Consider the following 5,000-nt stretch of genomic DNA (forward strand, 5'->3'; position numbering starts at 1 on the left):
TCAGAGATGTTGAATCAACCTGGGACCCATTTTGGAGAAGTCAAGCATAATCCATCACCAATGTGGGACGCCACTGAAAAATGTTGCACATAATTTACTTCTCCGGAGACATTGGTTGTTCTGTTCTGGGTGCCCTGGCAAGAGAGCTGGGGTTGGATGATGGAACGTTATTTGGCATGAAGTTTTTACCCTGCATGATTGTTTGGCCTTTTATGGCTTAGTGGTGTGTGCGTTTGGGTTTGACATGAGATGGATGATTTTTGAGCATTGCTAGTGTTCTACTGTGTGTCTCCCACTCACACCTGGCATGGGGTTCTAGGTGCGTGTCCTGGGTTCTATGTGTGTGTGTCCGGCTTGCTTTGACTGTGATAATGTTCATACGGGGGTCTGTGTGATTGGCTTGGGATATTGGAATGGTCAACTAAATCATACCTGATGGACGGCCGCACGTTTACTTAAGGACCTCCAGTAGACATGAAGAGCCATGAGCGACGCTGCGGAGCGATATCCAACACACTGGGCAGGAAGGAGGGTATCCAACTCGAGAGTAAAAGGATGCAAGCGGCGTGTTCAGATCAGTGACTTCAAACTAGGACTACACCAATCAGGATCAATGGAGGATGGACACCTAAAGGAATTCCAAAAGGAGAGTCTGGCGTTGGAAAGGGACCTAATTGGATATTCAAGATAACATTCAGACCTGTAATGAGACGGCTCTTCCTACCTGGCTGGATTGATGGAGAGCCCTGGTCTTGCTCTCAGTTGGACGTCTTCTCAGGCTGAACTGTATTTGTTTCGGACAGGACTAGCTGAACGATTGGTTCCCTTAAATCAGAACCAATCTGGGAACTCCAACTAGTGCGCTCTTCGAGCTGAAGTTGTGCTCTTCGAGCTGAAGTTGTGCTCTTCAGCTGAAGTTGTGCTCTTCAGCTGAGGAGGTAAGGAAACCTTCACTGGGGCTTCAAGGTGTAAAGAGGAGGATGTTTCAAAGTGTTCCATGGTACTCTGATGAAGACCGTTGTTGTGTTCCACTGGCTGAGAGGAAGAGCCCTCACATCTTCCTCTTGGCCTTTCTCCTCTGAGAATCCTGGCGCCATCTTGAAGGATATTCCAGCTCATGTAACTGATCACGACAGATTCTCAAACACTTGGTTTCTCCTGAGGGGCGTGTCTATAGAACTGAAGACTTCAGAAAGCACTGTATCCCAGCATGCATCTCTGCTCACTCAGACCACACCCCCATGAGTAGGATGCAACACTCTAGTGATGGAGATGTAGAGTTTTATAAGTAACGAGGGAGCAGACAAAGGTGATTAGAACACAATTGCGTGTCAAGTCTGTAAATCTTTAAACCATGAAGCTGGTTGGATAGTTCAGGAATTGGGCTTCTTTTTATTATGGGCGGTCCTTTCACTCAGATGCCCACTTCTCACTGGACCTGTACATGTGTTGGCTGGCTGGCATGAGGCGGTCAGGGTGATGTTGCAGGGCTATGGTCGGCTCTCTGTGAGCTCAACGTTTAGATTTGCTCTGTATGGTTTGTACCCTGAATAATCTAGATAATTGTAAAATGTAGACACGGTTTTGTATTGAATGATTTTAGGTTTAAAGTTGTTGTTGGACGTACATGGTAGTTTGGTTCTTCGTACGGTTTTGAGTGATATAACTTGTACACACTGGGTGCATAATAATGTAAAGGTACACTGAATAGTAGTAATGACCAACAGCAACAAACTGATCTCCTCAAGGTAAGTCTGTTGGCTGTGTTTTAATGAAGACCATCGCCGGACTTCAGGATCTTCCTCCGTTCAGCTCAAGGTGAGGCGCTGGTTCTGTTTTTTCTTTGGTTGGTTCCGGCCGGAATGTTCGGATTCCAGTCGGACGGTTTGTGCTTCCCGCCGTGGAAGGTTCTGATTGCGATCACTTGATTTAGTCCCAATGGTTGGCATAGAACGTTGTAGTCTTGACAACCAAAAGAAACCACCTGGCAGTTAGTTGGACGGGAGTCCCCTGAGGGAATCTGGTAGAACGTTCTGGATTGTATTTGCGTAACCTCGAGCCGTTGCCAACGGAAACTATTTTCCAGTCGTTTCCATTGGGAATTGTTGCCCCTTATCTTAAACAACTTAAGTTCGATATTAAATACATACTGACACGTACGTCGTACAATATGTTGATCATTTCCGATGGTTGCGCCGTACTTTTAACCACGATGACGTGACGGGACTCTCGCTGCGTACAAAACGGTGTTCTACTTGCGGGCCCATTTTTTACATCAGTGACGGCTGAAAATCAAGGTGGCATTTCAACAGAACCCAGCACCTGAATATGGCTGAGTATATTTGATTTAATATCGATACTACTTAGTGTTCTTTGTTACTTCAGCTTTTGTACGTTCTAAATATCTGCTGTAATTAATTGCCACAGAAGTTAAACTGAGTTACCAACTGGATAATATCAAAGCTAAAATAATGGCCGTCCTTCCCACATGTTACAGTAGAAGATACTCTAGAACTGTACAAGGTTAAAAAGGTAACATGTAGTTGGTCCCAAGGTGTCTGCCTCCTCACCCAGAGCAAGACCTCCACCTCCTCACCCAGAGCCAGACCTCCACCTCCTGTCAGAAGTCCTCCAGAACAGGTCAGTGCTCTGGTGTGTGAGTAGAGTCTGCTCAGGTCAGTTTCAATGCATGGCCTGAACCACTTCTTTAAACTTGTGGACTGCTCTGTCTTCATTCCCAAAAACGGGATCATGTATGGCCTCAAGTCTTTTCTAGCCTTGAGTTATAAAATAATAGTTAAATTAATTGTGTAACTCGGTTTCGGATGAGTCAATTAAGTTTATTGTTGGGCAAATGCTGATATAAATCTGCTGCTGTAGCTGAAAGGTGAGGCTGAGAGGCTGGGGACCGGAGGCTTGTGGTGCCAGGATGGACCAGAGACTGAGGCTGGAGACCAGGGGCCTGCAGCACCGGACCAGAGGGTAACCATCACCAAGCTCATCTGAAACACTAAAATCCACAGTAGTTTAGGTCTGGTTTTGATCATTTTATGACTTTAAATCTGTGCCAAGCTGTGATTTGAGTTAATTCATACGGGGGTTATGTAAGAGTCATATGAGCCATTATTGTTACTAGTGCTGCTACGACCGTAGTGGATGAATTGCTGAACGCGACAATCTGCCTGGTGGAGGAGCTGGTGGAGGCCCTGCCTGGTGAAGGACGTCTGTCGTGGGGTAGATGGAGCTTGACTCTGAAGTGATCATCACACTCACTGCCACTTCTCGTAGAATACTGCTACCACAAACTACCGGCGTTTGTACCATATATACCAGACGACTACATCTGTTTTACCACATGTTGAAGCAAGACTTCCGCTGTTTGTTCCAGACCAGGAATCTGTCTGAGGAGAGCTGCTGGATTCCTCGTAAGTTTGTATTTACTTACATGCTTGTCTTAAAAGGCAAAATACAGCTGTTCCTTTGACATGCGTTAACCAACTACCGCTGTGTTTTCTTACTAGAATGTGTTTCTGGAGCGGAGGCGAGCTGGTAGGGGAGCCGTGAATCTGGAGGATGACCATCAGTCCACCAACAAGGATTGTAAGTTTGTATTAACCTAACAACAAAGTGGAATTAAAGGGCATAAAAATAAGACAAACTACATGTTTGTTACCAGACGTTGGGGCCAGACTCGCGCTGTTTGTTGCAGACCAGGACTCTGGCTGAGGTGAGCTGATGGAGGAGCCAAGACTCTGGAGGACGACATCACTCTACCAACCAGGATCCTCGTAAGTTTGCATAAAATAAACAGAGTGGACTTGTTGTAACGCAGGATTAGTTTGTCCAGTACAAACTAATCAGCATACTACTGTGGTTGTATACCAGACAAACTACAGCTGCTACTTTGTTCCGCGCCATTACTAGCCCAACTACTCCTGTGTTTGTGACCTTACATAAGAGCCCAACTACTACTGTGTTTGTTACCTGATATTAGAGACAAACTACTCCTGTGTTTGTTACCTTACATTAGAGCCCAACTACTACTGTGTTTGTTACCTGATATTAGAGACAAACTGCTACTGTGTTTGTTACCTTTCATTCGAGACAAATTACTACTGTGTTTGTTACCTTACATTAGAGACAAATTACGTTTGCAACCAGACCAGGAATCTGGAGGACTGATGGAGAAGCCATACATCTGGAAGGCAAATCCTGAGGACAACCAGGACTCTACCATCAAGGATTCCTCGTAAGTTTGCATTATCTGGGCATAGTGGACTAGGTAGGGGGTTTGGGGTTCAACTCTCAAACCAATGTTGCTGGGTTCAAGTCCTCAGAATACATTGATGCGTCCTTGAGCAAGGCGCACTAAAGCCTGCCTGCTCCTTAATGACTTATCTTTGGTTCAAATAATGTTGCATCTTTTGAATATTGAACCTAATCAATGTCCTTGTTTGGTCCGGACAGACACACCTGAGCTGAACCTCACCTGATCCTGTTTGGTCGGGGGTAGACACACCTGAGCTGAACTCGCCCTGATCCTGACATCCTGCTGGTCCCGTCTCCTCAGTTAATCTGCGCCTCGTCCTCCAGAAGACCTGCTGAGCTCAGCAGTCTGAGGCTGATGGATAAATGACCTCCAGTGGGAGTGATCTTCTTGACCCCACATGTAACGTGTGCTTCCACACGCCTTTCCCTCACGTCTGTCACTAACCTCACTACTTCACTACTCTCTTCTGCTTCCTCTTCTTCTTCCTTCTCTGTGGTTCGAACCTTTACACGGAAGGCGCGTCTTCCTGCCCTCAGAGGGTTCAGCGTTAGGGTTGAGAGTCAGGGTTTAGAGTCAGGGACAGAGCTGGTCAGGGAGGACTGCTTTTACACAAACCTCTTCACTTCCTTTCGGAATGGTGGTGACATTTTGAAAAGATTCATTTGGGAAAATGTTTTCCTCTGCTTTCCTTAACAAAATTGTATTAAACTTCTCTCAAGTGTTTTTGTTT

At 45.8% G+C, this 5,000-nt stretch overlaps 1 protein-coding gene across 12 annotated transcripts in view; it reads left to right on the plus strand.

The window, feature by feature from the left end:
* Window positions 1-5,000, plus strand: part of LOC132475922 (uncharacterized) — a 23,837-nt gene that overhangs the window by 11,758 nt on the left and 7,079 nt on the right. Inside the window, exons 1-7 of one of the 12 annotated variants that reach the window (XR_009530017.1) lie at window positions 2,344-2,640; window positions 2,881-3,234; window positions 3,389-3,425; window positions 3,522-3,600; window positions 3,677-3,788; window positions 4,162-4,249; window positions 4,468-4,669. The exons of 2 other annotated variants lie outside the window; for them this stretch is intronic. The gene's annotated coding sequence lies outside the window, so the exon portion shown is untranslated. Of the gene's footprint in view, window positions 1-2,343; window positions 2,641-2,880; window positions 3,426-3,521; window positions 3,601-3,676; window positions 3,789-4,138; window positions 4,254-4,467; window positions 4,670-5,000 lie in introns of those variants that run through there. 9 more of the 12 variants (XR_009530018.1, XR_009530022.1, XR_009530025.1 and 6 more) reach the window with 9 other exon arrangements.

Source organism: Gadus macrocephalus, chromosome 17 (assembly GCF_031168955.1).
Source record: "Gadus macrocephalus chromosome 17, ASM3116895v1".
Taxonomy (NCBI): Eukaryota; Metazoa; Chordata; class Actinopteri; order Gadiformes; family Gadidae; genus Gadus; species Gadus macrocephalus.